Raw genomic sequence first — 27306 nt, forward strand, 5'->3', positions numbered from 1 at the left:
GACATCTGTAATGGGTTAGGAACCTTCCCTCCCCACACTACTTGAAATTACCCAGACTAACTCAGATGGTTTGGAAGTAAGATGAAGCAGTGCAAAATTTACAAGCATATATACACAATGTATACAAGTATTTACAATTATACACGAATTAGGAATAATACATAAATCCCAATTTCCTCCCAGACAAAGCAAACTGCCCAGAAAGGCTCAAGGTTACCCCCCACGCCTTTCTCTGTTTCCAACTCCCCCTATCTCAAAAACCCACACATAAACAGCTTACGTGTTAATTGCTGAAATTAGAAGTGTGGTGTCAGAGCAGGTTGGGGTTAAAAGAAAGTGATTAGCTCGAACGACACAGAGACCAGATAGAGAAGTGAAGAGAACACCATCCCAGGAGAAATTTCCCCAGCATTATTTGTGGTTTGACTTTTTTTTTATCCCTCTCAGCAAACCAATGAATGATGTAGGCATCATCATTATTTTCTTTTCACAACCAGTGATAAAACTTCTCTCATTAAAATATGCCAATTAGCCTCAACTCAGCACAACATCTGAATGACAGCTTTCTCTTAACTCAGTGGTGTGTGAGGGGTTTTGGGAGGGGAGTGTTTTTTGCTGAATACACATCAAGAAAGACAGTATCTGCATTTGTCTAAACAGTACAAAGAATATAGATTATTTGCCTCATCCCTAAAAACATTACTTTTACCCTTTTTTTCCTTCCAGTCACGCTATATTCCCTTCATTCTATGTGTAAGAGTTCACTTTAGGAGGACTTTGCTCCTGAAAAGAATCGGGCTTTCCCTGGCTGCTCACATTTCAAATGGGCAAGAGAAAGAGAAATCGAGTTATCTGTCACTACCTAACCTGGCCAGAATTTCCCCATGCTCTGCAGACACTGTCGAGAACCAAATTCATGCTCCATTTCATTTTAGGCAGCAAAATAATTCATTCCAAACAGCTAAGGTTTTTAAATGGGAGTTCTTGCTGATCTTCAGCATATGAAAGCCAAGGATTTCTGAAAAGCTGACCCTACTGCAATGCCAGTGCTGGATATATAACAAGTTTGTGCAGACATCTGCTGAACTTTCAGCACCTAAAACCCTGGGCCTGCAACCTTCCAGAGAGCTGGCAGCAATCGTCCAAGACAGTAACTTATTAGAATAAACAAGGGATCTAACTCAAATTAGGCAGGTAGGAAGCGCTCTGGATTTCCATCAGGTCATTTTACACAATGCCAGTGCAAAAGTCTCTGCTTTACATTTTGGTCACTGAACAACTACACAGATGGTGTATGAACGGTATGCAAAACATTTACTCATGCCAGGCAAGGTATAGTAACATCAGCTGTTCTTGGGGGAATTTAGATAACACTGAAAGAAAGTTTCATTTTACTTTATTTTATCCCCCCCGAGTCCCCCTTTCATCTCACCTCTGCAAAACAGAAGGTAAAAGTAGGAAATCAGAATCATATGTAGTAAATGCAAGAAGCGTTACACACATATTACCTCACCCACAAATTAATTTAGTACTTAAAAACACTGCCTTCAAAGTATTATTATCCTACCCAAATCTCTCTTTAGTGTGCTCATTCTGGCCAGAATTTGCCTGCAGTCACAGTCACAGCCACTGAAAGCAATAACCCATTCCAACCTGAGAGCCTGCTTACACAGACCTCACCGCAGTCTGCATCGAGAGAGGAGGCAGTGTGAGGTGATTAAAATCCTTCAGCAGCTCGAACAAAGAGTGAAGAACACTCACCAGTCCTCATGTCCGTGGCCCAAAACAGAGGCAGGGAAATGTTCAACACAAGTCCTGTGGCGAATTCCACATGGGCTGCAAAGTGGAATCAGCTGCTGGCTGAGGCGGCTGAGGCGGCTTGAGGCGGTTTAAGGCGGCTGAGGCGGGCGAGCAGCAGGTGAGCGAGGAAGGAACGAGCAGACGAGCTCCTTGCTCACCTGTTCACCCCTGTTCACAGGGCAATGCCTGAGGCTGACGTCTCATTGGCCACACAACCACTCAATCACCTCTGGCAGTCACCCAAGCAGCCCCAAAACAGCAGAACCCACAGGCTGCTGTCTTCCAAAATGGGGGCGCATAGGCCTTGCCCGCGACAGGGGCCTGGGCCTTGTGAACCCCCCTCAGGCAACCGGATCAAACCAGACTGGGCTGCCTGGGTTTCTCTGTCCTGCTTTCCCGCCTCTGGCTGCAGTGCAGGCAGGCAGCTAAATAAGACAGGACATGCTCAAGCCCATTTTGTGCCCTTTGGGACTATTCAGCACAGCAAGACACTGCGTCTGCCTGCACAGCTGGGAGCCTCTGTGCAGAACCCAGAGCCCCGAAGGACACTGTCGGCCTGAGAATGGTCCGAGACCCAGTCAAAGACCCTGTGAGAATACTGGGGAAGCTCTGAAAGCTTTCACTGGACACCACATTGATGACAGCACCCCTCCAAGTGTTTTGGGGGCTGCTAAGCACAGCCCTGCTAAATTCTGGAGAATTCGGGTTGTGAGTAAACTGACCTTATTTCTATAAAGCCTCGTTGTAATGAAAGTTCTCTGCTTGAGCTCTGCTCCTACTCTGTACCTTGGAGCTGCCCTGTGGCAGAAAGGAGCCTCTCGACTCCCCCTAGAGGGCAGGCAGCATATTGCACCAGAGAAATCTCTGACAGTTTACTGGTTTGCATTCTCCTAGTTTTATTAAACTGCTTGAAATTGTTTGGAACTTCCCTGTGCACTGTGCATAGTCTGTAATCTATTTGCACAAGAGAGCACAAAAGGCCCTGTAAGTGTTAAAATATTTTATATTCATCAATAATGTTAATAAATAATGTCAATAATGTTATTAATATCAGCCTGATCATAATTCACAACAACTACAACAACTCCCACAGTTAAAGTCACAACAGAAAAACAGTGCCTGATCCTCCCCTGCACTCCTCTGGAATACCAATGGCACAAAAATCACAGCTGGGCTCTCCACAGGACCGTTTTCTCCCAGGCTTTTTCATATCATAGAATCAACCAGGTTGGAAGAGACCTCCAAGATCATCCAGTTCAACCTAGCACCCAGCCCTATCCAATCAACTAGACCATGGCACTAAGTGCCTCATCCAGGCTTTTCTTGAGGACCCCCAGGGACGGTGCCTCCACCACCTCCCTGGGCAGCCCATTCCAATGGGAAATCACTCTCTCTGTGAAGAACTTCTTCCTAATATCCAGCCTAGACCTACTTGAGACTGTGTCCCCTTGTTCTATTGCTGGTTGCCTGGGAGAAGAGACCAACCCCACCTGGCTACAATGCCCCTTCAGGTAGTTGTAGACAGTAATAAGATCACCCCTAAGCCTCCTTTTCTCCAGGATAAACACCCCCAGCTCCCTCAACCTCTCCTCATAGGATTTGTGCTCCAGGGCCCTCACCAGCTTTGTTGCCCTTCTCTGGACACCTTCCAGCACCTCAACATCTCTCTTGAATTGAGGAGCCCAGAACTGGACACAGCACTTAAGGTGTGGCCTGACCAGTGATGAGTACAGGGGAAGAATAACCTCCCTTGACCTACTGGCCACACTGTTCCTGATCCAGGCCAGGATGCCATTGGCTCTCTTGGCCACCTGGGCACACTGCTGGCTCATCTTCAGCTTACTATCTATCAGTACCCCCAGGTCCCTTTCCTCCTGGCTGCTCTCCAGCCACTCAGTCCCTAGCCTATAGCACTGCTTGGGGTTGTTGTGGCCAAAGTGCAGAACCCTGCACTTGGCCTTGTTAAATCTCATCCCATTGGCCTCTGCCCACCCATTTTGCTATTAAACAGAAGGGATTGTTATTTTGGCTTGTGCTAACTGCAAAACGTGGGGTTTTTCTCCCCACAAAACACTGCTGACCCTTAGAGCACGAGCCTTTCAGTGAATGCAGAGGTGTATGATGGGTCAGGGAAACCTGTGATTTTGACCATTGTTCTGGGTGAGTTATAAGGCTCTCGTGGGAGCCCTGATCATGGTAATTCATAACGAGCCACTCCACTGAAGACATTGTGCTGTTTAGTCCATTTTGAACAGAAGGAAAGGAAAAATGCCAGCACTGCTTCAGTTCCTTTTAGACATTTGGTAAGTGAATGTATATGTAATAACACGCTGAAGGGGAAATGGCACTTTGGTGGCAAGAGGGATGCAGCAATCTGCAGGACATAACTCTGGCACCGGTCACAGTAACTCAAGCCACAGTTCCATCACTCATACTACTTACAGAAAAAAAACAGGAATTTGGGTCTTATCAGAGTTGCAATGGTTTTAGCTCCAGCAAACTTAAAAGTTTGTCTTGATTTACACCCATAGGAGATCAAACAACCCCCACCATCTTCGGCACATTGTAAACAAAAAAATGTTGATAGCCTGGCCCAAAATTAAACTCCTCAAGCCTTTGGGGGCTTCACAGAGTCTTTTTCTTCAAATAATTACTTGTTGGGCTTATATTTCTCATTTAGATTCTTTCATTCCAAGTAACTACAAGATTAAAACAAACATGTTAAAAAGTGCGACAACACAAAGTAAATTTAATTTCTGGAAGTGTAAAGCATGAAGCAGTTACAGAAAGAGGACTCAGACTCTGCTGAGAGACAGCTCACATCCAATGTTCAATGATCTAAGTGGGAAAGAATATGATTTGCATAGTGTTAAGTTAGCAGCATAACTGTATGTTAATCATACCCGGTCGCAAGTATCTCACTTCTCATGTGTTTAGTACAATGAAGTGGTAGAGCAAAACATTTAAGATAAACTTGTGTTCCAAAAATAAAGGGCAAATCCAAACTTCTTCAAACCTGAAACTTGTTCTCAGCTTGAGATCTTAATTTGGAGGGTTTCAGGCAGTCCCTGGATTCTCTTTCTCTTTAGCTTTCCCCATGCTTTCTCACTACCAGTCTACCTCTGCAAAGACCTGTTGACTTACTGTTTTCAATACACTGGTTTAATCTTCCAGACCTTCCACCAGCTTTAGTAAAGACACAAGTGGCTTTAAAGTTGTCTACAGCCTAAATTGTCTGCATCAGCCACTAAATACAGTCAAGCAGAGTAGAACACTTAGCCCACTAAAGCTGACAGGTCCCATCACAACAGAAAATCAAGGAGTTTTCTAAACGAATTTCCCCAAAAGACAGAGTTCCTCATGACCACAGTTTAGGTTATAGCAAGTCTATATGTTATGGGACTATAGGAATATATTAACTGATGATGAAAACAGAAGCTTTCTGCTTCGCTTGGAAGTATTTAATGTAAAACAGGTAAAACAGCCATTTTGTATTAATATCTGCTGTTTTGTTGGAGGAAAACAAGATCTCTCTAAATCTCTGCAGTTGCAAACTCAGATCATTTGCAGAGACATAAAACACTTCAGATTCAGTGTTAAGAAAGCAAATCAAGCAGAAGCTGAGATTCAATCTTCAAGCCAAACTAATATTACTTAAGTAACAAACTCAGCAAAACCTAAGATGCAATTTTAGAGTCTGGTGACAGCAATGAAAATTGTAATGACTCCAAGAGAATGCTTTATGGTTTTCTGTGCCAAAGTACATGAGGATTTAATGCAAAATTTTCATGCAATGCAAAGCCTCATTGAAAGTGAAAGAAGCGAGATCTTCACGTGTTTTGTGGTTATATGTATAAATAGATAAGAAAGGTTATAAGGAAAAGAAGAGCCTTTTTTAGGTATGTATGTTACATGTGTATGCATTGTCTGCTGATACAAGTACAAAACAGATTAGGGAAATCAATATTCATTTTTTTTTCTAGATTTTTATCCCCTGTAGTAGAGAAAAGCAATTTAGGATCTGGCTGCACTGAATCCTTACTTCAGCATTTCTTAGATGACTATATTTGTCATTCACTGGAATAAACAATAGCTAACAGGTTGGCAAACCAAGATTGTTTTATATTTAGCACATTTTTAAAATGTAAGCAAAGCAAAAAGGTAACTTTCCTTAAAAGACATACATTTAGTCTGAGATGCTAAAATTGCAAGAGCCAGAAAGAGCATCAGCTGTTATCAACCACGACCAAAGCACCTGTAATTCAGAAGTCCAGAGGGTTTCTAAAATCCTGTTGTTAGAAAATAAGAAGGGTTTGCAATATGATTAGCCACCTCTTCATGACCTTGAATAAGCCATGCATGACATGTCACTCTGTATGAAGAACATCACTTCTCCTCTGCCACTAGTGTTGACTAGTTTGTAAATTAAAACAATATTCTAAGTTTTATGTTGGCCTGCAGAGGAGAAATTATGTTAGTTTTAACCACAAAGTTTGCCAAAACATTCTGGTCACCTCATAGGGTAAGACAGTTTGGTACTGAATTTTGGCTGCAACTGCCAGCACCAAGTTTATAGTAAATGTTCTGCTTTCTCCCTTTGGCTGTGGCTAGCAAACGCACTCTGCCAGTAGCAGATCCAGGTTAGGATGCAACTGTCCCTAGCTGCCCTCCTTCAATAACAGTTCCTACTTAGCATGGCAATGGCAGTCTCTCTCATACCAGTCTGTCACTGCAAGGAAGATTATCTGACCAGGCCTTAGGACAACTAAGAGAGAACTTTTTTCCTAAAATAGATTTTTTAGGTTGTGTTATCTTTAAATAAGTTTCCCTTCTACCTTTTTAATGGTGTCAACTGCAAATAACCAAGCACTCCTCTCTTGCCTGTATCTCAGACTCTTTACTTTTTCATGTTTGTCCTGCATGAATGTGTTCCTGTCTTCCTCTGCTTCTAGTAGACAGTAGGCTGTGTATAAAACGTATGTATTACTGTCTGGTTTGAAGAAGCAGTGAAATTGTAGCACAATGTAAAGAAAACAAGCCACAGCTCCCCACTGAACAGCAAAGGCATGCACAGAAATTGGCTGCTGCTGAAAATAATTAGCAAGTTGAAACACACGACTAGGAACTCAGGCAGATCATTTTTGCCTTGAATAGGAAAGGATCTGCTTAGTGTGTTTTCACATAGAGAGACTTAGATGATACGCTACTTTAACACAGCCTTTTCCCTATAATGCAGAAGTGAGGAAAAGTAACACACAAGAAAATTCCAGGTTGAGATAAAGAACCAAGATAAGAGTTTACTAAATAAATGAGATCATAATAATACAATGCACAATTACCTTAGCCTATTTGCAGGGGGAAAAAAGCACAGCAGAAAGCAGCAGCAAGCAGAAGCAAGCAAGCTAAAATCCCAAGCCAGGGAGCTACTCCCACATCCCTCCCTGTCCTACTGCCATCTCAGCAGAAAAAAGCCAACACTCAAGATTCTGGAATGCAAAAGCAGCAACCAGAACAGGAAACTTCTTATATCATTATCTGAACTTCAAGCCCAATAATACTTTGCTGCAGCCAGCACTTTAATTTTGAAGCTAGTGTGAGGGAGGTTGGTTTTGAATAACAGCAGGAAATGTTCAGCTTCAGCCACAACAGATGAGAAGAAAAAACAAAATGGTAGGGTCATGCATGAATACCAGCAAAAAGTAAAACCAGAAGGAAGTTACACAGTAGGATCATGCATGAACACCAGCAAAAAGTAAAACCAGAAGGAAGTTAAACAGTGGGAGTTTTATATCCACAAGTTTAGGACCCAGGAAAACAAAGATGACAAGGTGTTTGGTGGTGCATTTCAAAGGCATGCAGATACCTCTAAACCAACATTGTCAAGACCTTTGTCTTAAGGCACTCCGAGTGCAGAGTACAGTATTTGGAGTTTAGGACCTGAAGCAACATATGGATAGCTCATGCTACTAAAAACTGACACCTAGCTCTCTCTGGATGCATTCCTATTCCTAATGAGCTTTGGGATACTTGATTTACTCACATTTGAGTAAGACTTCCTTGTTCCCCAACAATGCAATCGGAAGGAACTTACAGGGAAGTTATGATTTGAGCAATGCTTATTGAGCCAAGCAAACAATGAGTGATTTCAATGACAGAAACACATGCACACACTGCTGTCACTTGAAATAGCACATTACTACAGTAGCTATTTCCAAAACTTAAGTATCATCTCCTATTATTATTCCACTTTCCCCATGCTTTGTTTTCAAGGGGATAATTACAATTTGTGCTTCAGCATTTTTTCACTACCCCCTCAAACCCCAGAATATCATATATAGAATCATAGAATCACCCAGGTTGGAAGAGACCTCCTAGATCATCCACTCCAACCTATCCCCCAGCCCTATCCAATCAACCAGACCATGGCACCGAGTGCCTCATGCAGGCTTTTCTTGAACACCTCCAGGGACGGTGACTCCACCACCTCCCAGGCAGCCCATTCCAATGCCAATCACTCTCTCTGTGAAGAACTTCCTCCTAACATCCAGCCTAGACTTTCCCTGTCACAACTTGAAACTGTGTCCCCTTGTTCTATTGCTGGTTGCCTGGGAGAAGAGGCCAACCCTCACCTGGCTACAGGCCTGCTTTAGAAGTAGTATTCAAATTCCCTCTGCTCATAACCAACAGATCTTCTGCTCCAAACACAAGAGCTGCAGCATCATTATTTTTGTGATGCTTCGAAGACATGCACCAGAGACTGAATTACACTAGAAACTGAATTGAGACCTCTAACATATTTCATGCAAGCCCTCCAACACCTGGAAATGGTAACGACTTATACAGGTTGAGAAAGATTAGCTTTTGTCTTTTAAATATATTACCAGACTCTCAATTGAAAGAAGGTACTGAAAAACAGTCAGTTTTGCTATAATTTCTTTTTTTTCTCATGGTTGAAGTCATCTGTACCTTTCAACACACTTGAAACACTAAGTAAGAATTCACCTTAAAACATACTGAATGTCTTTTCAAAACATCCAGACCACAACCCAAGTGCCATTCTTGTTATTATTAATGTAAAGTACACGTATGAAGGAGTGGAAACTGTACACCTTGAAACCACATATTGCAAGGTTTTGTGAAACTGAAAAGGAAGTTATTGCCATTCACAACAAGCAATTGCAGTTATAAGGATTTCTTTTATATCATATCAGTACTACATTAAAAAACATGCTTCAGAGCAGCTGATTTTCCTGAGAGCACTATGCCCATTCATTTCATGAGGTTTTAATAGCTGAGATAATGAAAACTAAGCTCTGAAAGGTCCTCTTATACATAATAGAGTTATTCCCTTAAACTTCATGACTGAAACACATTCAATGCCAGTTTAAAGATAGCTCATAAATGTGCTTTTTTTTTCTAATGCACAGTAATTTCTCTGTCCTACCTCAGAGGCAGTTCATCAAGAGAGGAAAAAGAAGGAAACGTGCAACACAAAACAGTAATGTAAGTCATTTTCACTACAGAAAACATTAACTAATTCTTATTGCTGATTAGTAAAACACTTAAATTCCCATCTGATGAAGTGCTTCACTGGAAAAAAAAGAAAAGGCAGATATTGTGCTACACAAGAGAAACTAAAAGAACTCATGTAAGGAATAAACAATGCAGTCGGGACTGTAATTAACAGAAATAATTTCAAGGATAGCTTAATAAATATTTGTGATTCTATGTTTATAAAACATCTGCATCCTTAGTTCTATTGAATGCACAAAAATGACTTGATGGGAAAATCAATAATCAACATGCATGGCCCTTTTGTGAGTCCTTAGAAAACTACTTTTTCTATTTGCAAAGCTGCAGCTGTACTGTAAACCTCATTTCTACTTACATATGCATTTCTCTTCTGAGTATACAGATGGTATTATTGAATAAAACTAAAGACATCAAATTCATTCCTTTGGAATTCTACAAGCCTTAAAAATACCTACCACAAGACAAAATTTCCACTTCCTCTTTCCATTTCAAAGTCCCAGACACAGCTATTTTGATTGTAGCTTGCAGTATTACTAACTTTAAAATAACCCCTGCAAACGCTACCATCAGAATAAATATCTTGAAACTCTAAGCCAGCTGTTTTGTATAATAAATCTGGGCATGTGTGTTTTCTCTGCCTTGTGGACTTCAGTCCTGAAAACTCCCCACTATTTTCACTGAGGTAGCAGCTCAGACCCATTTACAGGGCTGTCCACAGCCCTAGAGCTTTCACCATAAACACTGTTTAGAATCATAGAATCAACCAGGTTGGAAGAGACCTCCAAGATCATCCAGTCCAACCTAGCACCCAGCCCTAGCCAGTCAACTAGACCATGGCACCGAGTGCCTCATCCAGGCTTTGCTTGAACACCTCAAGGGATGGTGCTTCCACCACCTCCCTGGGCAGCCCATTCCAATGGGAAATCACTGAGAACACTGATCACTCAGTGAACTCCCACCTATATTACACAGAATCCCTCAAATGATAGCAAAGGTGAGAGGAAAGTTTGACATACACTGATTAATTAGGAAATTGAAACTAGAATATCTGTGGCTAAAACTATCTGGGGATTTCTCCTGTTCCTAGCTCACCCCCCAGCATACAGTCACAGTATCACAGTATCACAGTATCACAGTATCACAGTATTATCAGGGTTGGAAGAGACCTCACAGATCATCAAGTCCAACCCTTTACCACAGAGCTCAAGGCCAGACCATGGCACCAAGTGCCACGTCCAATCCTGCCTTGAACAGCTCCAGGGACGGCGACTCCACCACCTCCCCGGGCAGCCCATTCCAGTGTCCAATGACTCTCTCAGTGAAGAACTTTCTCCTCACCTCCAGCCTAAATCTCCCCTGGCGCAGCCTGAGGCTGTGTCCTCTCGTTCTGGCGCTGGCCACCTGAGAGAAGAGAGCAACCTCCTCCTGGCCACAACCATTGCATTCCTTCCTGAGTGGTAGAATAGGGACTTCTTAGAGTAACTAGGGATGCCCTGGGAACTCCTGGGACACCCCAGCTTTCCTACCAGCAGCTACAGCTGCATACATGCTGTAACACAAACTATAAACCTAAACCAGCAGATCCAGATTATTTTTTTCTGATGAGATCATTACTCCTTCTAAGTTGCAGGGAGACTATCAGAGGGGATCCTCCTGTCTCCAAGAATCTTTCTTTCCCCAAAGGAAAAGGCAGATCCTCCCCATACTACCCAGGGGTTTAAAAACAAATGAGGATGCTCACCTGTGAAACAAAACAAACACTATCACAGATCTTACCACTTTGTATTCTTCATCAATTACAGCTACTTGACCTTGTATTCTCTAAACTGCATATTTAATTATTTGTAGTTCAAAAATTGTGTGGGAGATGAATTCCTTTTATCTTTTATTTCCTTGCCTCATTCATACCCTCATGCCAGAAGCCATCACAACAGGCTACACCACAAAGTAGCAAAAAATGTTGTGTCATTTTCACCAGCCCCAATGGCAAATATCTGAAACAAGTGCTTTTATATATATTTGTCCTTCTAAGATGAGGTCTTATCTGAAGGAAATCATTCTTTAACACATTGAATATGAATTTTCAATGGACTTATCCAAACATACTTCTCCCTCAATCTTTGTCTGGAAGAAAATGTACTTAATTTTTAATTGTCAAATTAAAAAATGTAAGTAAGAACATTCTGGGAGTTAAGTATTAATGACAAAAACATATGTTCCATCAGTGTTATACAAAAGCATAGATCACATTTCACTTTACTTTCTTTCTAAGCACTGATACAGCCCTGTAAATAAGAATGATGTTTCCTGTAAAAGAAATGCCACAAAATCATCCTATGTAACTGGTTGGACTGTAGCACTGTGAGGACCAACATGCCTGGCAAATCACAGGATTAAACAGGTTGGAAGAGAACTCCAGGATCATCAAGTCCAACCTAATCACCTAACCCGTTTCATTCAATGCTACACAACCCACTGAGCATGGAACAAAGAAGGCCTAGATCTGCTTCCAGCCCTGTCACTGCCTAACAAACAGCTACAGCAAGTTTTCATAGAAAAGTTTCATCTTTTTATACCCCATTTACATATCTGCAAAATGTGAATAATAGCATTTTTCTATACAAAGCACTTCACAATAAACAGGTATAAACATAGAGGCAGCTAATACAAGCTTATTTTCTTCGTGTCAAGCTTTCTTCATGCAACCTCACTTGTATTAATCGTGCCTGAAGGATGCAAGAGAAGGATTCTTTAGTACCATGATACTAAAATTGTTCTTCTTTGCTTGAGGTCTTCAAGACAAGCCTGGATGAGGCACTCGGTGCCATGGTCTAGTTGACTGGCTAGGGCTGGGTGCTAGGTTGGACTGGATGACCTTGGAGGTCTCTTCCAACCTGGTTGATTCTATGATTCTATGATTCTATTCTCTGCTGCTGCTGTAGCATATTTTGTTGACAGACTACAGTATGGCTGGTGTTAAACAAACAGGAATGGTACCTACATCTGCTTGGAGAAGGGTTGCCTAGCAACTGCAATCAAAGGTTGTTTTACCCTCAGCAATCTACTGTAAATTAATAGAAATTCCTCTAGCATATTCTAACACCTTATGTTTTAGTGGCTATATAAATATTGCTTATTATGATGATGACTTATCATAGGTAATGTTTCACTTTGTGATCTGCTTCAGTCAAAAAATTGGAGCAGCCAGAAAAGGTCAGATTATGAAATACAAAAAGGTTCAGAGACTTGTTTTATATAGAAATATTCTTTGACAGCTCATTGCATTTATTTACTATACCCTTTTCTTCTGCCATTTCAGGATCTATTTCAGCTGCCCCGTGGGAGCCTGAAGCCATTAGCCTGAATTATCATTCTGAATGCAAATTTCACAAGGTAATATGAAACTGTGAAGGTTTCGATTCCTGTAGTTACTGAGATGCTTTTCCATTAGAGAGGTTACAGGTCTGTTATTTGTTTGCATATTAACAGCAATGATTTTCAGTATGCCTGACACTACCAGTGCTCATTTATCATATGTGCAATAACTGAACACCAGGAGACATACTGCAGAGTGCATGTTAACACACAAAAAGGAAATTAGTATCCAGGATATTTAATAGACTATGCAAGCAAGGGAACAAATCAATCAAATGTGCAGTAAAGAAAGCTGGTAGAGCCTATTCATTGGCTTTTGGCAAGTTCTATTTCCAACCACACTGAAACAAGAGCAGAAGTTTGCTTTAAAAGACTTACTGAAGATCTCAAGCCAAAAACATTGGAACTTATTGATGAATTTTAAAGGAACCATGCTCTCTCAATCACAACAACTCTCTTTGGTAGCAAGAAGGATCAAACAGGTTGGTAAAACAGAGATGTGCCTATATACCTCCTTTCCTCCACTACAGCCAGACATACTTCTATCAGATTTACATCTGAGCTTGAAAAAGTCCTGGTTTATGGATAGTCCCCAAACCAGCATTTTGTCCACTGCTCTTAGCTTTCCACCTTCCACAGCACACACATCATCCATGTGTAGTTACGTGGTATGCAGGGTTTTTTTACTCTCTCCATTTAGCCCCTAACTTCCAATGTATTATGTTTTAAAGGAAAAACAGCTTTGCCATCTGCTAGACTTAGGTGTTTCACCTAAGCAGCTAACAGAGCAAGCTGTTACATAAATGGTCCAAGAAAAACAAAACCAAGCATTAAGAAGCAACAATGTATTTGTACTTAAGCAAAAGTTTGGACCATGGAAGATTGGTGTTCTGTCAGTAATTATAAAAAGGTGAGGAAGTTGAAGTGCTTTGCTTAGCAGAAACTTCCACTCCTCCCCTTCTCTCCACATGCCAGTGTGCTGTGCTCCATGAAGAAAGATCATGTGCAGCTCTAGCAAAAGCAGCTCCTGGATTTTTCTGCTGTGCTTGTCTCTACTTAAAGGTGAACTTTAATGTAAACAGCATTTTATCCCAGGTCAGGAGTTCACACAAAACCAGCAAAAGATGCAAGATGGAATTTTGATTCATCGGAGACTTGAGCCATGCAGTTACTTCAGTTTAGCAGTGTTTACGCTTGTATCAGCTTTCATTCTCTTAAAATATGCTCTGTATTTCTGCACCTCCCTCAGCAGAAGCACTGGGGCACATTCTACGAGAATAACAAGTAACAGACATTGCCCTAATTACTACAGATCACAGAGTCTAACAAGGTTGTTCAGCAATTACACAACTGTCTTGAAAATTTTACTCTGAAATCATGACAAAGTTCTTCAGAGTTGAGGGTTTGTTTGTTTAAAGAGTCACACTAAATTCCTATATTTTCAATCTAGGCAAACTATCACTAGTAGCTGCTGACAATACTCAGCTTGAAAATGCATTTCTTCACAGTTGATCTTTCTACCCTGGACAGTCTTAAGATGATGATTTTCCAGAATGAAAACTGCTCCATTATTTCAATCCATCTTTTTGGCATTTAATTCAAATCTAGCACACATTATGAATGGACAGGGGGAAAGGGTCTAAATGTGAGAGTACCACTGACTTACCAACTGGCACTGATGTTCCCTGTTCTGTTTTCTATTTCTTTTCCAATAATTTCTACCTTTCTTCTTGAGGTTTTGATTTTTTTCCCATCTTCTGTGTATCATTTAAGATTTCTCTACACTGATGTTCATCGGCCGTTAATCACCACAGTATACAGGCTCTTTCCTGGAGGTGCTCAGGAAAAGCCTGGATGAGGCACTTAGTGCCATGGTCTAGTTGACTGGCTAGGGCTGAGTGCTAGGTTGGACTGGGTGATCTTAGAGGTCTCTTCCAACCTGGTTGATTCTATGATTCTATGAATATGTTGTGGTGCATGCACTCATAATGGACTTCACTAGTGTCCCTTCCTCTTTAACCTAATTCATTTTTCTCTTACTTTTTTTCAGACATTTCAACCAATGGATTCTTCTCTTATTTCATGGGCATTTAATTTCTTTGAAGACCTTTAATGAGAGACCTCACTTGTGCACACATGTGGTGAGTTGCAATTATCCCCAAAAATAAAATCACCAGACTAGCTCGGAAGGTTTGGAAGCAAAACGAAGCTATATTTACAAGCAAGCTAAGATGTAGATGCATAAAATACAACATATATGTACAAAACATATTCACAATTATTGACAATTCAGAAACAAGAAGGACCCTCTCAAATTGTTTCCCACACCCCTCTGGACAAGGGAAAATTGAACAGCTTTCCCCAATGTGGTGGTTTGGGTGTTCCCTGCCCCCCCAACACTTTGGAAATCACCCAGACTAGACTCAGCTGGCTCTGGAAATTGAATGAAGCTTATTATTTACAGCTTAGCACAATATACAAGCAGATATTTACAGTAGATGCAGTTATAGACAGTAGATACAAGGGAAAAGGTAATACAGAAACACAACAGCCCTCCCAGAAACCTGAGTCCCCAGGAGGGGCTCTCAACTGCCCTTCCATCTTCTCTCCACCCCACCCCTCCTCAACCATACCCTAGTCCCAAGGAAGAATGGAGGTTCAGCAAGGGGGTTAGGAAGCAAAGTGGATTAATCAGAGAAACAGAGGGAGAGGTTAGAGAGAGAGATGTAGCTTGGAGCTCCCCAGCAGGAGAAGTTGCCTTATCTATGTTTTGATTGTTGTTCTTATACATCTCAGCAAGCCTATGAGTGAAGTAGACATCACCATTGTTTTTCCTTGCACAGCCTGTAATCTAGTTCTTCCCACCAAAAGAGTCTAGCTAGCTTCAAACTAGCACACCCACAGAGAGAAAACAGAGAGGAGGGCCCACTGTTAGCACTCAGCCATAACAAGAGCATCAGCCAAGGTCAGTGTGGCAAAAGCAGCAGCCAGAGAAGAGAAAAGGAAGAAAAAATAGTTTGTGCAGCACAATTTATCCTAATCCAGCAAGCAAATGGAATGATATAGACTTATCATTGATTTTCTTTTGTATCCAATCCCCTCTTTTATTTACCTATCATGATTTTTTCTATTCAACATCTTTGGAATTTTCCTATTTCTTCTTTATAATTTCAAACCAGGCTAGACAGTTAGTTTTAAACCACCATGACACAGTTGCTGAGACCACCAGAGAATTTTCCTGATTTCTGAAGCAAGACATTGCTTCACAAATGCTGTATTGGCTCTTCTTCCAAATGGCCTGCAAATTCCCATCAATTTGGGGCCATATGCCCATAAATGTCACTCTTTACTACACTTTCCATTCACTTCCTCTGAAATCCTGTTTTGTGATTTACCTTAGAACTATATATATTTTTTTTAGTACCAGGCCATTAGCCTCTTGGAGTTGCAAGGTAATAAAATAGCTTTAAACAAGTGGCTGCACATTAAATGATTTTGCCATTTCTTCGCTTTCCTAGTAATGAGGTCCTGCTAATTTTGCCTATCAGATCCAGCCCTTCATCTATCAGCTGTTTGAATTGAAGCAGATCTTTCCTGTAAATGAGTTGGTGCTAATGTCTTCTAGTATATTTTCACAATGTTAATGAACATTTTGCACAGGACACCACCCCCCAGCAGTTCTATTTACCTTATTTATATATGCATTAAAGTCATAAAAGCTCAGAACTGGTGGAACTTCTACTGAGATAAAAACTACAGATAAATTAATTATGTAGAAGACACAGGGTAGCAATAGTATCACAGAATGTTAGGGGATAAGAAGGGACCTCTAGTGATCACCTAGTCCAAACCCCTGCCAGAGCAGGATCACTTAGGGCAAGCCACACAGGAGATGATTTTTTTTCCTTTGATCTAAAATAAAAGATTATCAGAAACACCTCCAGAGACCACAAACCATCTGAAACAAATTCTACAAGATATTAATCCCTCTAAAGAGTTATCAGAAATTTACTTGTCTCTGTAGCCAGGTATACCAGACTCTGTCTCCTTCCCTGAGGTTGAACTGCTACTTGGAGTAAATCCCTCAGGTGCTCAAGTAGAGTCATAGAATCAACCAGGTTGGAAGAGACCTCCAAGATCATCCAGTCCTACCAAGCACCCAGCCCTAGCCAGTCAACCAGACCATGGCACTAAATGCCTCATTCAGTCCTTTCTTGAAAGCTGGTACTGAGGCTTCCACCTGTAAGCAGACAGATAAGAAGAGAGAGGTACTGGGTTTTACTCCTCCAAAGCAGTCAGCCATTACAGCTGTGATAATTGGAGAGAGATCATAACAGAGAATAGCACAGGCTAAAGATAAACTACTATATACACACACAGCTAGGGAAAATGGGACAAAACTGTACCTTGGAGTGCCTCAGTGATAGTAAGGCTTCCAAAGGCTTTTACCAGGCTAGTAATACTTAGTAGCTGTACTGATGCAGAGCTGTGCTCAGAAATAAAATCCAGCCCCACCCTTTGCAAGAAATATGTGCAGAGACCTACATCTGTTTCATGAGCACTAATTTGTTCATGAAGCTGACAGTTCAAATTCTTCATCAAGCTATATTATATTGCATGTCATTTTTATTGCTCTCTGGGATAATGTCCTGGTTTTGAAGCTGATTTTCTCACTAGTGGCTGGTACAGTGCTGTGTTTTATTTAGTGAGAGAATAATGTTGAGAATTATGAGAGCAACACACTGATGTTTTAGTTGTTGCTAAGTAGTGATTATCCTGAGGGCTGTTCAGTTTCCCATATTTTGCCAGCAAGCAGGTGCATAAGTAGCTGGGAGACAGCATGGCCAGGGCAGGTGATCCAAACTAAAGGGATACTGCATACCACAGGATGTCATATGTGGTCTATGAACTGGGTGGAGTTGGCCAAGACAGGAGGGATTGCTGCAGGTGGTGAGCAATTACATTGTGCATCACTTGCTTTTCTTGGGTTTTATTTCTCTCCCTTATTGTTATCTTCATTTTTATTAGTATTATCATTGCTACATTTCAATTTTAATTCCACTATTAAACTATTCTTATCTCAACCCACAAGCTTGTACATTTTTTTCAGTACTCCTCCCCATCCCACTGAAGTGGCAGGGAGTGAGCAAGCAGCTGTGTGGAGCTTAGTTGCAGGCTGGGGTTAAACCACAGCAGGGAAACAGGAAAAAAACCCCATCCCTTATCTAAAAACAAAGAATAAGTCATGGTTAGACTGACATGAAAATAAGTTGTTTCTCATCAGTAATTACTTTCCCTTGGGCTTGCCACTGTTTACAAATGAAATCTTTTTCTTCATATATGGTTTGACCCATCATGAATTATAGCTGCAGTAATCAATTACAATCCTCCCTTCACACAGAAGAAAAAAAAAGGCTTGCTATCTCAATTTTGTACTGTAATTAAATATTTTCTCATGGCATATTATTTATCCTTCCTCACCTGCAGATCTTTTAGCATTTATGTATCTTCAGACATTAGCAGGCAATTAACAACATTAATAGCCTAAGAGCTTGTTTGATGTGAGCGAGACACAGGACTGAACTGCTTGACTGCAAGGAAGATTTATTTTTGGTCTAGCACTTCTCATTTTTTTGTCCACAATTTAGGTTCTTAAACAGTCCAGAAGAAAATACAAGAAAAATGGATCATCATGAGACAAATCTATCATTTGATTACTAGAAAGCTATCAAAGAACCAAGCAAAGTATTAGAAAGAGAAGAATAGGAATAATTTTGGTATTTTACAACTTCAGTAATATTTTGCTCTTAAAAAAGGAGAATTAAAATAAGCTACAGTTTTCCATCCAAGTCAGCTTCAAATATCAGTAGAATATTCCTTCTACTAAAGGAAGGCAAATATTAAGCCAACAGGAGCTCTGTACTTCAGACATTTACATCTAATTGTCTGCACGATTCTGTCAAAACATCAAGGGGGTTTTTGTTGTACTCTTTTATTTATCACATATCCTGATTCTATTGCAGTATAATTCAGTGCACCCCCAGAAATCACTCTGATGGGGTCAGTGGAGAATATGGTCAAGGACACAGATTCAACTTGGTGTGCTTCATAGCTGCGCAGTAAAAAAATCTTCAAACAATCCTGACTTGCTACACTCTGACACTGGACATGTTTTGACAATCAGCTTCCTAGTTTTGCTTCTTGGTTTATATTTCACACAAATTCCTGCACGACATGGGTCACAGGCAGCATCCCCATCTTCCTCCTCTGCTCCTCCAAACAGCAGTGAGGCTTCAGGAGGGCTGTCTGTCCCTTTGTGAGCTTGGACGCCAAAGACAGAGCAACCTTCAAGTATTTCTCAGCCAGGAACGACATAGAATTCAGAGCCCTGGGGTGCACTCCACAGGATGTCAAAACATGAAAAGAATGGATGAGGAGCAGGCTCCAATGGCCATGGAAACAGGAAGAAGAAAAAAAAAACCCGGCAGAAAGAAGAGGGGATCCACTTTGTTTAGCTTTTTGGTTAAATAACATTAATGAGCAAACGCATCCACCAAAATGGATTTGGGTATGACTGAGATTTCTGTTTATAGAGAATCACAGAATGCCACGTTGGAAGAGACCCCAAGGATCATCTGAGCCAATCTTTCTAGGTGACAGTGTAGTTTAAATGAGATGGCCCAGAAGATGATTGTAAAGGATCCTCACGATAACCCCGTGCTGTATGTGTGCTTGCAACCCTGGAACAGGGGGGCAGCATGGGAGAGAAGCAGGAGCACCCAATCCCTACCTAGTACATCTCAGCAGGGACAGATCAGGCCACACACAAAGCTTTGCAACTGCTGCATATATGCACAGGGGAATGACCCAGCAGCTGTTCTCAAAAATAATTTGCTAATGGAACAACCCAGATTTTAAAATTAATTAATATATTGATCAACAACAAACTCTTTAGAGCTTCCCCAAGCAAAGCATCTGGATCAGTCAGTGTTTTGCTTTATTAGAGACAATATGATTTGACTTTTTGTGCCCTGCATACTATGAAAAATAAATTGTATACTGCATAACAATTAGTGCACACTAACACACATTTAGTTGCTAAAGTCTTTTTTGATTCAACAATTCAGAGGCCTTCCTATTCTGTTAATCCATAATGAACAAATATTTCCCTTGGCAAAGATAAATAACTTGGGATTGAAATGCATCCAAAAGCCAGGATCTGCAAAACCCTGTGTTTCTCATTTAATTTATTCACTTTTAAGGACTTGTTGCAGGTTCTCTGATACATACTGAACTACACTCAAAATAACAAATTTTGCAGAGGGGATTTTATAGGCATCCCATAGTTGAGCAAGTTCAAATATATAAATGCCAATATGCATTTTGTACCCAACATTTAAACTAATACAGTTCACATAGCGTAATGTAGTTAAGACACTAATTAGTGTTGCTCAAAAATGGTGTTTTCAGCAATTTAAGAGTCCAAAATCTTTTTATTTATTCTCTACCCTTACTACTCTCTTTTTCAGAAAAAAGAGTTTATGCACATTTATATCTAATTTTTCCCTCAACAGAAGAAATAAACCACACTAAAGCACTAAGACTTCTTGCTCAGCTGCAGCCATGTACTTTCCCAGATGGTGTATTGGATTATAAGTTCACAAAATGAGGTTTAGTCTCTCAGCAGTTTCTCTTGTAATTTCTTCTGAAAAGTCATCCTGATACTTCCAGTGTCTCTGTTCCAGCTCTCTATGGAGAAGTACATTTTGCCTCTATGGCATTCCTATATTTTCCTATCATGGAATAATTACATGTAGGAATTATGTTACTGAGCTACTTCTATAGTGTTTGTTTAAATGTTAGATTATTTCATTATAACATTTATATGTTATGGATCTTATATGTTAAAAGATCTTTACAACTCTTTTGTGTTTTGGGAGTTTTTTTAATCCAATACCTTTTGCATAATTCATTTTTCCTGTGTTGTATATCTTTGCCAACCGAATTATGACCTGCCATGTTTTCTCATGGTCCTTTCTGAAGAACAATGAAAAGTAATTTTTTTTTCTATGTTGACAGCTTGGTGACCCAAGATGTAATCAAAATTAGCAAAATATTGTATCTCAGGTTACTAACACCTATAGATTTATCAGCTGTGAGGGAGACAGAAACTATCCTCAACAAGAAAGCTACATAAAGCCTAGAAAGACAACTGCATTTCTGCTGTAAGAAGGGAGAAACTTAGTGGGCTGTTGCATGGGGTCCAGTCCTGTTTGATTTTGGGCCATGACTGCCTGCCCTGAGCTGCAGCCTCTCATGCTGCAGAGATGGGAGATGATGGCAGGCCCACTTTGCTTTTTCTGCAGCATGTGCTGACATCCAGGACCTGAGAAGAAGGGTTGGCCAAGCATCCATCCCTGGAGCTGATCCCCTCACCTCAGACTGATTCATCTGGGAGAAATGGGCACTAAAGAAGTTTGTCAAACTGGTGGTTTGCTTACTGGTCACCTCTAGACAGAGCAACACCAGCAGGGCAAGCATCCTTATGCCCAAGGTGCCTCAGCAATTTAGGAGGAAGTTAATCTGCTTTCCTGGGCACAGATCGTGCCCCAGGACACTGGTGTGAGTTAAAGGAATGTCACTATACTTAGAAAGGGATTTTGTTACTTAGTCATTCTATAGTATCTTGTGTTTACCCTTTAATGGCATCAGAAGGACATTTGGAAACCCATGCAAATCACAAGCTGTGCTCCCTGCCAGAGGCAAAGGAGGAGTAAACACAGAAACTGGATGTCTAAGCACCATTTCTGAAGCTGGAGGAGAGGCCTGGCACAGGTAATATTCCAAAGGAAGCCAACGTGGCAGCCTCCCAAGGTGTGGGGGCACCACCCCAGCTGCTGGGGCAGCACTCAAGCACCAAACCTACTGCAACATTTGCAGTGCTTCTGGAAGGCAGTAACAGTGAGAGGCCAGAGGAAATTCATGTTAAGCCTCAGTCATGTGAGAAACCTGGCACCAACTGGAAGTATGAAATATGAGCAAGTGGGGCACCCCATTAACCTTACTGAACAGAATTTTCGCTTCAGAGGGATCGCTCACATAAGTCCCCATCTGAAGCTCATGAGGCAGATAGTATATGTCAGCATATTTCTGTTTTAGAGATGAAATGGAACATTTCTTTCTTCAGCTTCCCTGGATGCCAGATAAATGTATCAAAACAAAATCCAATCAGTTTTATATCTAAATTAGCAGGTTATATTGCTCAGAACATAAAGCAATGCTACAAGAGGGCTTTATTTGGCTTTAAGGCTTGTCAGTGGCATTACATAATCCAACATCCAAGGATTTACATTATCCTCTCTTTGTTCTAAAACAAAGGCTTCTTCCTGATTTATTGATTTAGCCTGGAGAAGAGGAGGCTCAGGGGTGACCTTATTGCTGTCTACAACTACCTGAAGGGTGGTTGTGGCCAGGAGGAGGTTGCTCTCTTCTCTCAGGTGGCCAGCACCAGAACAAGAGGACACAGCCTCAAGCTACGCCAGGGGAAATTTAGGCTGGAGGTGAGGAGAAAGTTCTTCCCTGAGAGAGTCATTGGACACTGGAATGGGCTGCCCGGGGAGGTGGTGGAGTCAACGTCCCTGGAGCTGCTCAAGGCAGGACTGGATGTGGCACTTGGTGCCATGGTCTAGCCTTGAGCTCTGTGGTAAAGGGTTGGACTTGATGATCTATGAGGTCTCTTCCAACCTTGGTGATACTGTGATACAGAGGAAACTTGTCTCAGCATATTCATGTTCATTAAAGCGATGAGTGAAAGTTCAGAGAAAGAGCAGTTTCTGCTATTATCTTCCTTTAACCACTGAGCATAAAGAACTGTTTTTGTCAAAAAGCTGATTCTCAGGCTTTAGCTGCCCACACACTTTTTTCCCCCTCAACATTTCTCTAAAATAACTACATTTTCTTTCCTTTCCAGTACCACCTCCACCACTCCCCTTCTCCCACTGGATATTTGCATTCCTTCCTGCGTAGTTCCTTCTGCTAGGAAACATTCCATCACCTCTTTTTGGTGTTGAGAATTTTCTTTCATTCTGCCTGCAGTTTTTTGGCTCTCCATTTGTGAATTTGCTATTTCTGCAAATTCAGAGATGCATGAACAACCTTACTTGATAGACTATGCATTATGTAACCTATCACTTTCCTCTGTTATCTTACATGTCAAATCAGACTTCATGTTATGTCACAGCTATATTTTCTGTTTTTTCCACTGAAAGTTAGACAGATGGGTGATTATTTTAAGGCTTGAATACCTGCCAACAATTGTAGTGGCATAAAGCTGATCCCCAAAGTCCATACAACCACAGAGAACACCAATACTGGGAAACAATACTGAATGTGAATGATACTATTTTTTATGGATGTTTTTCACCATTTAAGTTTCCAGGGCAAAAACTCCTAGGACAGAATTTAGGTTACCCCTCTCTTGCTCTTCCCCCATCAGGAGAAAAAAGTAGGCAGGGGAAAGTAAGGGGTAAATAAAAGGACTTGAGTATAAACTAGAAGTTAAGAGAATAATACTTACAAAAAAATAAAAGGTATTTAGAGAAAAGGAATATACAGAGATTGTAGGGAAGGGAGAGAGGGAAAGGGGGAGAGGGGGAGGAGGAGGGAGGAGGGAGGAGGAAAGAGGGGGAGAGAGGAGGAGGGGGGGAGAGGGGGAGAAGGAGGGAAAAAGGAGGGAAGAAGGAGGGAGAAGGAGAGGGAGAGGGAGAGGGAGAGGGAAAGGGAGAGGGAGAGGGAGAGGGAGAGGGAGAGGGAGAGGGAGAGGGAGAGGGAGAGGGGGAGGGAGGGAGGGAGGGAGGGAGGGAGGGAGGGAGGGAGGGAGGGAGGGAGGGAAGAAGGAAGAGCAGGAGGGAAAGAGAGGGGGAGAGAGGGAGAGAGGGGAAGAGGGGGGAGAAGGAGAAAAGAAGGTGGGGAGAGGGAGAGAGAGGGAGGGAAGGAGGGAGAGGGAAAGAGGGGGGGAGAGGGAAAAAGAGGGGGAGAGGGCAAAAGAGGGAGAGAAGGGGAGAGGAAGGAGAGAAGGGGAGAGGGGGGAGAGAGGGGGAGAAGGAGGGAAGAAGGGGGGGAGAGGGAGAGAGAGGGAGGGAAGGAGGGAGAGGGGGAGGGAAAGAGAGGGGGAGAAGAGGAGAGAGGGAGAGAGGGGAAGAGGGGAGGGCGAGAAATGGGAGGGAATAAACATGACCCAGGAACCCCTCCCCCAGGGGTCATATTTCTCATTCACCTAGAGGAGCCAGATTTTCACCCACCCACACACCTGGTAGCTGTCAAACCACAACAATGTCAAAGTTTACGTTGAAAATGTTCATACTATTAAAAAAGCCTTCAGTCACTAGAAGTATATGTTTCTTTAGATGCAAAGCTGCACATTTTACATCTCCAAAGAACAACTACAGAATCCAAGCACCTGAGAAAAAAAAAGGTGTCTTTATTCATGTCTTTTAAGACAAACAGGCTAGGCATGGGAGGAGTAGGGTAACCACTGGTTAAAGCCCAACATGTACTTCTCTATAAAAATTAATCAAACATAAGCACTACTCAGGAAAGTTCAATGTAACCTAGAGAAGTGGGTTGCTTTCCCTAGTGCCTCTACACTGCCAACAGAATGGCCAGTGACAAATAATTACTTTGTTAATTAGCTGTTACCCATACACTGAAATTGGGATAAAAACCACCAAGCATTTCACATGAGCTACCAGAAAACTGTCCGTGTGTTGTGGCCACCTCCTGTTGCTAGCACACATTCATTCTGCATTCTGCCACTGTTAGTACTGCTAAAAAGGTCCAACGTGGTCCTGCCTAGGGAATAGCCTGAAGCAGAACCAAGATACATTTATGTGCATGGTGGACAAATACAACAATACATACACAAGAACTTACCCACGTATACAAAGTCAGAAGCACTCAGTCAAGTCTAGTGTTGGCAAAGCTGCCTGCTGCCTTCCCCTCTCTCCCCATAAGAGTCCTATGAAGTCTTTATCAAATTTCAAAAGTCCTCAGGCAAGCTACCAGAGGCCTCAAAAAATGTACATTGAGAATTATGACTTATTTGTTTTCACAGGATGAAACAGAAAAGTCATAATAAAGATGAAAAAAGACAGCAATCTAAATCAGGCTTTCAAGAGAAAGCACTGCCATGAAGTGGTCCTTGCTTCAGGGTCCTCAGGGCGTCTTTGATTTCCCAAAGACTCATTTACAGAGAAATGAACATTTGGTTCCAAATACATAAATAATTAAAGGCATTAATAATTAAATACATGAGCCACTCTCATCTGAAAACAAAATTCAGGAACTGTTGAAAGCACTTTGGTGACAGGACAACAAGGCTGGTGAAAGGCCTGGAGCACAAACCCTGTGAGGAGAGGCTGAGGGAGCTGGGGGTGTTCAGACTGGAGAAGAGGAGGCTCAGGGGGGACCTCATTGCTGTCTACAACTACCTGAAGAGAGGCTGTAGCCAGGTGGGGGTTGGTCTCTTCTGCCAGGCAAGCAGCAACAGAACAAGGGGACACAGTCTCAAGTTGTGCCGGGGGAAGTGTAGGCTGGATGTTAGGAGGAAGTTGTTGGCAGAGAGAGTGATTGGCATTGGAATGGGCTGCCCAGGGAGGTGGTGGAGTCACTGTCCCTGGAGGTGTTCAAGAAAAGCCTGGATGAGGCACTTAGTGCCATGGTCTAGTTGACTGGCTAGAGCTGGGTGCTAGGTTGGACTGGATGATCTTGGAGGTCTCTTCCAACCTGGCTGATTCTATGATTCTGTTCTTAAGTATGGTACAGACTTCTCACTTTTTGCTTTCCATCTCCAAATGGAACAATGCTAAACAGTGAAAAATGGAGTATGTGATGATCCACAGCAGACCCAGAAAAGGCTGGGAGTTTGGCCACAAATTCTTGGGGACTGTTCATGTTACCAGGACTTTCATGCATATTCTGGTAATCCATACCACCAAATGTCATCTGCATAAAATGCATACCAGTAGAATAAAAGGGAAAGAAAGCTCAGGCAAACAAAGTATTTCTGCTGTTATTTGAATCACCTGAAAAGAAATCATTTTTCTGATTTAAAAAAGTCTTTTTTCTTTTTTCCACACATGATTCTCTCTCATTTTCTCTACTGCTTTTCTACAGATTTGGACAACTCATGGCCTTACCTACAGTCTTCTCACATTTCCATACAGACACAGACTTCTCAGTAATATGCAAGTCTTAAGAACAGGCTGCTCAAAATGAAATTAAGAGTTCTAAGAACAATTTTATTTTCACTCAAGAGCTTCCTCTGTCATTTGGGTAAAAGCTGATCCTTTTTTTTTTTAAGACTTTAAGCACTCATCTCATGTTTTACTTTGTTATCAGGCAGATCATGTTTGCAGACCATCTGCTACAGAATTTTGATGAAATCTTGACACTGATTTCAGGTGCATGAAGTTGTGTGTTCAGATATAGACACACACTCAGCCCTGGAGAGCTGTAAAGACCCTTTTTGGCACAAACATCTTTCTAATTATAGTCCCTGGATAGAGAGGAAAGGAATGAAAATGTGAAGGGACACACTGGAACATGTCAGCCAGTTATGATTAACAAGGTCACCTATAATAATATGCTCAAGTGGTGAGTTTTCAAACTTCATTTCATTAAACCTATTAAAATAGATGCTCCTGAAGAACAGCTAGCTTCATAAACCACGTAGAGTTCTGATTTCAGAGCATGTAATAATTAAATATATGTTTGGTAGCTACTGCAGAAATTTATTGTTTCCAGTAGAAGTGGAGTTAATTAACCTCTGGCTTTCCAAAAACATTAAGAATGAGGAACAGGCTTTTAGATGTGGTTATTTGGCTGTATGCTAAAACTGGTTTATTAAAGCAGCTTATCTATTTACCATCACATGAAGTACTCAAAGCACATTTGACAATTCACAGAGGAAAGATACAGTGTTCCTCTTGCTCACAGCTACTTGGCCCAAGCAGTCCTCAGATCTGGGTCCAAGTATTAATGATGGTGCCAAATGGCCTGCAAAGGGAGGAGACTACACATTTCACAGAACCATGATCTCTGTGAGAGTTTCCCATAAGATTTGGCAAGTTTTTCCTGTATAACACATGGGATCATCAGTCACATAACATTTTTTAATCAATGACATAACAGCATTTTACAAAGCAGTTTAAATCCATTTCATCTTCCATATTTCCTGGCAAAAACTGTCTTTTCTAATTTAAGTCTTTTGCTCAGCAACCAGAGCTATACTGCCACTAGCTAAAGAACTCTATTACCACCATTTCACTTAAATGCAGACAGATCAGTGATGCAGATAGTTATTGTCTGAAGATCCCACCAGTTCACATTCTTTATCCAGACCAGTTAACAACCAAAAAAAAAGGCAATAAAAACCCAAACAGACAAAATATCCTTGGTTTTTTATTTTCTTATATGAAGAGAAAGTTGCTACAAATCATACTCCCCTGCAATAAATGAAACAGCGAAAGCAGAAAGACTGCAAAGCAGAAGTGCACACATGAAAGAAATGACATTTACTTTCCTTTCTAAGAGCACAAC

The 27306-nt window shown here is 41.4% G+C and overlaps 1 protein-coding gene across 3 annotated transcripts in view; it reads right to left on the reverse strand.

The window, feature by feature from the left end:
• The window catches only part of SMYD3 (SET and MYND domain containing 3), a 308385-nt gene that overhangs the window by 179118 nt on the left and 101961 nt on the right, over window positions 1-27306 (reverse strand). For 2 of the 3 annotated variants that reach the window (XM_064158684.1, XM_064158683.1), the window contains exon 1: window positions 1762-1946. The exons of the other annotated variant lie outside the window; for it this stretch is intronic. The gene's annotated coding sequence lies outside the window, so the exon portion shown is untranslated. Of the gene's footprint in view, window positions 1-1761; window positions 1947-27306 lie in introns of those variants that run through there. 3 annotated transcript variants of the gene reach the window in all.

This window comes from Pogoniulus pusillus, chromosome 18, assembly GCF_015220805.1.
Source record: "Pogoniulus pusillus isolate bPogPus1 chromosome 18, bPogPus1.pri, whole genome shotgun sequence".
NCBI classification, from domain to species: domain Eukaryota; kingdom Metazoa; phylum Chordata; class Aves; order Piciformes; family Lybiidae; genus Pogoniulus; species Pogoniulus pusillus.